Source organism: Mirounga leonina, unplaced genomic scaffold (assembly GCF_011800145.1).
Source record: "Mirounga leonina isolate KUSES-001 unplaced genomic scaffold, KU_Mleo_1.0 Mir_174, whole genome shotgun sequence".
NCBI classification, from domain to species: Eukaryota; Metazoa; Chordata; class Mammalia; order Carnivora; family Phocidae; genus Mirounga; species Mirounga leonina.
This window is the reverse complement of record NW_023270451.1, coordinates 36,638,949-36,647,259: the sequence shown is the minus strand read 5'-3', so window position 1 is coordinate 36,647,259 and position 8,311 is coordinate 36,638,949. Positions and strand designations below refer to the sequence as shown.

Here is an 8,311-nt window from a genome sequence, read left to right as displayed (position 1 = left end):
ACTCAAATGATTCAGCTAAAGAGACATTGATGCGATAGTTGTTAACCTTGGCTGTACATTGGAAACACTTGGGGAGCTTTAAAAAATACTGATGCCTGTATCCTGCCCTTAGAGGTTCTGTTTTAGTTGGTCTGGTTTGTGGCCTGGCCACTGGGATTTTTCAAGGCTTCCCAAAGCTGATTTTAAGATGCAGCCTGAGTTGACAGACAACAGCCTTAATGAAAGGACTGATTTCAGAAGTGTGGGCAGTGTTAAGAAATAAAGGATGGTAAGATATCAGATACTAGTAACAGGGGAAATATTACCACACTTATGGCCAAGGAACAAAGGAGACAATAGTGAGACCCAGTGGGAGCTGGACAAGTGGAAAAGGCATCATTTTACCAGGGCTGCAGCTACTTTCAGACACAGTGCTAGAGAAGGTGTATATATACACAGACATATTTCTTTTTCTTGCTGTACAGAAAGAGATTTATTTTAAGGGATTAGCTCATGGGATTATGGAGGCCAGTAAGTCCAAATTCTGCAGGTTGGGTTTGCAGGCTGGAGACCCAGAAAAATCCTCTGTTGCATTTCAAGTCTGAAGGCTGTCCACCGGCAGAATTACCTTTTATTTGGAGGAAGACAGTGTTTCGTTCTCTTCAAGCCTTCAACTTATTGACATTATGGAGAGCAATCTGTTTTACTTAAAGTCCACCAATTTAAATGTTAATCTCACCTAAAAATCATCTTGGGGTGCCTGGGTGGCTCAGTTGGTTAAGCATCTGCTTTTGGCTCGGGTCATGATCCCAGGGTCCTGGGATCAAGCCCCGCCCATCAAGCTGCCTGCTCAGTGGAGAGTCTGCTTCTTCCTCTCCCTCTGCCCCTCTCCCTTCCATTCATGTGCACACTCTCTCTCTTTCAAATAAATAAATAATATATTTTAAAAAAATTAAAAATCATCTCACAGAAATATTCATAATAATGTTTAATCACATATCTGGACACTGTGGCCCAGCCAAGCTAACACATAAAATTAACCATCACATAGGGAGGGATTGGACAAGTAGTTCAACTTCTTTCCTCTCTCCTTCCTTTTGGCCAAAGAGCCTCAAAGAGAGAAGAATGGATAATGGATGTGAAGGAGAAAATGGGAGATGTCCGGAATAAACCATCTACTCACTTATCATAGCTTTGACCATTATTCTGGAAATGCCTTTTTTATTGTTAGAATTCCACTTTGGTTAGATGGAGCACTATTATGACATATTTGAGTTTAGTTTTTAAAAAACTATACTAATGGGGTGCCTGGGTGGCTCAGTCGTTAAGCGTCTGCCTTCGGCTCAGGTCATGATCCCAGGGTCCTGGGATTTAGCCCCGTGTCAGGCTCCCTGCTCTGCAGGAAGCCCGCTTCTCCCTCTCCTGCTTCCCCTGCTTGTGTTCCCTCTCTGGCTATCTCTCTCTCTGTGTCAAATAAATAGAATCTTAAAAAAAAAAAAAAAACTATACTAATGTTCTAGTCATTTCTAAAATGATATTCTAATGAAATTTTCTGAGATGGTTTCTTTTTAGACTAGAATAATGTAAGGAGACTCCTGTCACAAGCATAAATGTGTGTGTGTGTGTTTTAAATAAAATATGGAACGTTTCACAAATTTGCATGTCATTCTTGCCCAAGGGCCTTGTTAATCTCTCTATCGTTCCAATTTTAGTATATGTGCTGCTGAAGTGAGCACATAAATGTGATTTTTTTTTAAAGATTTTATTTATTTATTTATTTGAGAGAGAGAGAATGAGAGACAGAGAGCATGAGAGGGAGGAGGGTCAGAGGGAGAAGCAGACTCCCTGCCGAGCAGGGAGCCCGATGTGGGACTCGATCCCGGGACTCCGGGATCATGACCTGAGCCGAAGGCAGTCACTTAACCAGCTGAGCCACCCAGGCGCCCCATAAATGTGATTTTTATTAACCAATAAGAGCAGTACTGAAATTCATTCTCAATTTAAAAGGAGACACTGTCTTCTTAAATTTTATACTAGGTGTCATCAGTATTTGTTTTCAGATTTAAAAAAAGTTTTAATGTATATTATGTATTTTGAATAATCAGTAGGAAAGGAGGTATGGGTATAAAAATATAAAGATGTAAAGGGTATTTGCTATACAATCTAGATGGTGATTATAATAATTCATATGAGAAATGAGAAATGTCTAAGTAAGCAACCATAGAAATGGAAAAGACAGCTTACATCCTGTGATGTTTAGTCTGGCAGCCTCACCTGTTTCTTGCTTGTGTGGTATAACATACTGCATAAATAAATGGATAAATAGTATGTTGATATTGATGTATCTGTAGCACATTGAAGTGGAGATATTTGTGGGGCAAAGGAAAAATATTGTTTGAAACTTGGAAGAATGCTGTGGGGTTGATGTGTATCGGCTGAGCAATCATTGTATGTTGGGAGAAATAATGGCAATAGAGAGGCTGTTTTAGAAAAGAGGAGTGTACAAAGAGAGCAAGCATAGATGGAGCTCTGGGAACTACTAATATTTAAGAGATACATAGAGAACTAAACAAGGATACTCAGAGAGGTGAGAGAAAAACTAAAAGAGAGTCAAGAAACCCAAACAAAGAAGAGGATTTCAAAGATGAGCTAGTGATTAGGAACACAATGTTAACTTTAGTGAGAATAGTTTCAATGTTGGCATAGAAGCAGCAGGCTGAAGAAAGAATGTGAAATGAGGGACTGAAGATAGTGAAGGCTGATAATTCTTTTGCGAAACATGGCTGTGAGAAAAAGGAGAAGGAAATGGAGCAGTAGCTAGAGATGGTGAATGGAATTTTCTTTCTCCCCCCATCCCTTCTTTCTTTCTTTCTCCTTCCCATTTTCCTTCCCTCCTTTTTCTCTTCTCTTTTTGTTTCAATGAGACAAAAGTGTTAGGATAATGGTTTGCAGTCAAAGTTTAAGAATCTGGATTTAAGATTCTTGAGGTTGACTAGACCCATGGTATGACTTTGGAATTACAACGTGGAAGTTGAATGGAGGCAAAGATCTTTGGCATAGAGAAGGTCAGTTAAGTAGCTCAGATGTAGGGTAAGATGTTGGATAGTTAAAGATGAAGACTGTGGGTCAGATGACAATGTTCTCATTAAATGTTGGGGAATTGTCTAAAGATTAGAAGATGAGAGCAGCAGGTTCAGGTAAATGGATGTAAAGCCAGACAGCATGAGCTTAAAAGAGGCTCCTTGAATGAAAATAAATGTGCAATAAACGGGAAGTGGCAGTAGGAAGCCAGGAGGATGCCGTCCCTGCCTCCAGGGCTGAGATGTTCACGTTGACTTATAGGAGAATGTGCAGCCTATATTAGAGAAGTCAACATGAAAATAATTGACTTTTCATCAAAGTTAGGTTTCTGCTAAAAAAGAGCATACAGGGCATGCCCTGTGAGAGGTTAAGGACTTAAGGATGTAGAGAATTTGGATTTGATTGGTTGTTTTTGAGAATGGAGGATTCTGAAGACCCCTGACAGCAGAAGTGGAAGCATTTGGAGGGAAAGGAACAGAGGGAAGATGAGACACTAGGACTAATGAGCTTGATCTATAGTGACATAAGAAGCTGTGGGTTACCAGAAGTGACATAGATAGGATGCCATGTAATTAGTTGAAATTTGGTCTTAAATAATTTTGGTGGTGGCACAGACCCAAGTTTTCAGGAATCTGGTTTCATAGATATCCTGTTCCCTACTGGTACTGAGCTGAAGCATTCTGCCAGGAAGCCATGGTGACCATTAAGGCCTCCTGTTACTTCTTACCCTCTAGCATGTGCCAGATAGGTCCAGGCTTCAGAAAGAATGAATAGTTATTATAGTCAGTGGCAGTCAGTAAAGTAAAGGTGACTCAATGTGGTGATTCCATTTTGCCCACTCCTCCCTCAGTGCAATCTATAGGAATCTGAGAGATGCTTATGAGAAGCCTGTGGTTGATCAATGGGATTGTTGAGGAATGCTTATTTCCATCTCTTTCTCCAAAGGAGTTGGCTGAAATTCCCCAACAGCCTCATAACACGGAGTTAGTCCCTTTCAGTTCTAAGAGGGAAGAAGTAGGGATTTTCCAGAAGGAAAGGAGAATCCCCTGCTGCAGTCCCACTATTGTTCATAATCATAAAAAAAAGGTACAAAATTCCTCAGGTCAGAGTGAATTTTTTCATACCTTACACTAGAACTTCACCGGGCATGTATGTTCATACTTCAAACCCTGTAACCTCAGAAACTACATCTGGGAATTTGTATTACTTATTGCAGGTAAGATAAGGTAACAATTCATTCTTACCTAACAGATTGTGGTTCTTTTAAAAAAAATTATGTGGGTTTATCATTTTTTCAGATATGACTCAGATGGTATTTACTTCTTCTTCTTGCTTTTTACTTCTTGTTCTTCCTTGATATCTAAGTTGGGACTGTGAGTGTAACTACTTTGGTTAATACAGACAATATTTCCAGGCAAGGGAAGTCACTCCTGTCAATAGGCATTTCATTGAATCCACAAGGGAAGCACACTCCTATTGTATTTGAGATGATATAACTATTTTGGATCTCTGGAGTCTATTGAGAGCTTTCTACTTTCAGGGGAAAGCCTGGGCATTAATTTATGCTTAATTTCAGTCAATTTCAGCACATTCCCATTCTTCAGCCCGTGGCAGACAGCTGTGCACATGTTCCTGAATCAGCTTGTACACAGTTTGCAGGAACCAGAGTGGCAATAAGGACCCCGTCCTCCAACTATCAGGGACCTGTGCTCTGATTGCTGATTGCTGCTTCTGATAATGGAGGTGCAGACACAGAGGTGGGTTGCTGTTGTTGCTACACCTCTGCTTATCTCTGGAAGCTCCTCCCCTTTTAGCTGAAGTGACTTCCAGGAGATTTAAAGGGCTGGTACCTTTTTTCCCCCACACTTAATTTACCTCTTTTTTTTTTTTTTCTATTTTCAGAGTCAGACATTAAAGACTAGGGTATTCAAAATCAATCACATATATGGGGGAAATTAGAAAGTCACCACACATGCCCAGGGAAAGGTGCAGACTCAGAAAAGACCTGGTAAGATCTTAAGTTCACACGTCATACTGATCCTTGGCATAGAGACAGCCTTTACCAATCAAAACAGAACTAAACACCCCAGCAAACCATGGGGAAGGGAGAGAATATACTTTTCATGATTATCACATTATTAGATTCAAGTGTCTAGTTTTCAAATTAAAATCACAAGGCATATGAGTAAGTAGGAAAGTATGTCCCATTCAAAGAAAGACAACAAACCAACAGAAACTTCCTCTGAGAAAGACCTGATGGCAGATCTACTGGAAAAAGACTTTATAACAACTTTCTTAAAGATGCTCAGAGAACTAAAGGAATATGTGGAGAAATCAAGAAAATGATGTATGAACAAAATGAAACTATAAATAAAAGATATAAAACCTAAAAAGAAACCAAAAAGAAATTCTGGAGCTGAAAAGTGTAACAGCTGAAATGAAAAATTTGCAAGAGAGGTTCAAGGGTAGGTTTGAGGAGGCAAAAGAAAGAATCAGTGAACTCGAAGATAAAACAATTAAGTTATGGAATCTGAGGAACAGTAAGAAAGAGAATTGAGGAAAAGTGAACAGAGCCTACGGGACCTGTGAGATGCTAGCAAGTGAATCAGCATATATGCATTGTAGGAGTCCAGAAGAGAGATAGAGAAAGAAAAGTGGTAGAGAGACTATTTGATGAAATAACCAGAAATTTCCAAAATTTGATGAAAGATATGAATATAAACATCCAGGAAGCTTAACAAACTTGAAGTATGATGAACTCAAAGATACTTACACTGAGACATGTTATAATCAAATTGTTGAAAGACAAAAAAATCTTGAAAACAATGAGAGAGAAATGATGCATCACATACAAGGGATCATCAATAAGATAACTTATGGATTTTCCATTAAAAAACCTGTGGAAGGCAGGAGGCAGTGCACTGATATATTTAAAGTTCAAAAAGAAAAAAAAAACTGTCAATCAGGAATCCTATATCAGATAAAACTGCCCTTCAAAAGTGAGGGGAAAATGAAGACATTACAAAATAAACCAAAGCCGAGGGAGTTCGTTACCATTAGACTTGCCCTACAGGAAGTGCTAAAGGGTGTCCTATAGGTTGAAACGAAAATACACTAGATGGCAACTCAATGCCATATGAAGAAATAAAGATCATACTAAAGACAAATGCCTAAGCAATTATAAAAGCAAATATAAAGCAATTATTAGTATTATTGTAATTATAAGGGAAAAACACACTCCTTCTGTGTCTCCTTTATTCTCACACTGCTTCCACACTCACTCACAACCCTTTTGACACTAGATTTGTGGGTTTTTTACACATCAATCAATTCTCTGCAACAAAGCTGGATGTCCTATGATTTCACTCAATTCTGATATTACCTACCTGGAGATAGCACCAGATCCCACAGGTTAAGCACTCAATTTCACAAGACTGCCCTTCTCCACTCTACAGATGCCAATCACAAGTCTCAGTACTTCTGACTGATTGGCTGTAAATTGGGGTTCCCACAGTTGGGTTCAGTAATTTGTTAGAATGGCTCACAGAACTCAGGGAAAAACTTATGTTTACTGGTTTATTATAAAAGGATATGATAAAGAATACAGATTAACATCCAGATGGAAGAAGTGCATATTTGCAGGATATTAGGGAAGGGGCTCAGAGTTTCGATGCCTAGCTGGGTACAACATCTTCCCAGTACCTCCATGTGTTCAACAACACTAATCAACAACAACAACAGAATATACATTCTTTTCAATTACACATGGGACAATTTCCAGGATAAATCATATATTAGGGCACAAATTAAGTCTCAATACATTTGAAAAGATGGATATCATACAAAGTATCTTTTCCAACCACAATGGGATGAAGTTAGAAATTAATAAAAGAAATAAAACTGAAAAAAATCACATATTTATGGAAATTAAACAACACATTGTTCAACAGCCAATGAATCAAAGAAAAAATCATTAGGGAAATTAGAAAATACTTAGAGTAAAATGACAATGAAAGCACACTATACAAAAACTTATGGGACACAGTGAAAGCAGTGCTAAGGGGGAAACTATAGCTATAAATACTTATATAAGAAAAAGAAAGATTTCAAATCAACAATCTGTCTTTACAATTTAAAGAACTAGAGAAATAAGAATGAACTAAATCTAAAACTAAAGGAAAGAAAGAAAAAGTAAAGATTAGAGAAGTAGAACCTTTACTTAATATCATATAAAAAATTAACACAAAATGTATCAAAGACCTAAGTGTAAGACCTAAAACTATAAAACTCTTAGAAGAAAACGTAGGGCAAACGATTCATCACATTGAATTTGGCAATGATTTTTGTGTATGACACCAAAGGTACAGTCAACAGAAGAAAACATAGACAAACAGGATTTTATGAAAATTAAAAATATCTGTGCATCAAAAAAAAATACTAACAATAGAATAAAAACGCAACCCCCAGATTGGGAGAAAATATTTGCAAATCATATATCTGTAAAAGATTAATATATAGAGAATTTCTAAAACTCAATAATATCAAAAACACACAACCTGATTCACAAATGGGCAAAGGACTTGAATAGACATTTCTCCAAAGATGTATAAATGGCCAATGAACATGTAAAAAGATGTTCAACATCACTAATCATTAGGGAAGTGCAAGTCAAAACTACAATGAGATACCAGCTCATACCCATTAGGATGGCTATCATAAAAAAATAAAAAATAAAAAGTGAAGCAGGAAAATAACAATTGTTGGCCAGGATACGGAGAATTTGGAACTCTTGTGCACTGTTGATGGGAATATAAAATGGTGCTGACACTGTAGAAAATAGTATGGTGGTTTCTCAAAAAATAAAACATAATTATTGCATGATTCAGCAATTCCACTTCTGGGTATGTATCTGAAAGAATTGAAAGTAGAGTCTTGAAGAGATATTTGTGCAACTATATTCATAGAGCATTATTCATAATAGCTAAAATGTGGAAGCAATGCAAGAGTCCTTTGATGGATGAATGAAAAAGCAAAATGTGACATATATATACAGTGGAATATCATTCAACCTTTAAAAGGAAGGAAATTCTGGCATGTGCTCTAATGTAGATGAACCTAACAAACATTATACTGAATGAAATAAGCCAGTCACAGAAAGACAATTACTGTATGATTCCACTTACGTGAGTTAATTAGAGTAGTCAAAATCATAGAGAAAGAAAGTAGAAAGATGCTTGTCAGGGGCCAGGGT

At 37.6% G+C, this 8,311-nt stretch overlaps 1 non-coding gene across 1 annotated transcript; it reads right to left on the bottom strand.

The window, feature by feature from the left end:
* Positions 1-1,611: 1,611 nt before the first annotated feature.
* On the bottom strand, positions 1,612-1,715 carry LOC118021485. The gene has a single exon (XR_004682204.1). It is a non-coding gene; the product is annotated as a U6 spliceosomal RNA (small nuclear RNA).
* Between the last annotated feature and the right edge of the window lie 6,596 nt (positions 1,716-8,311).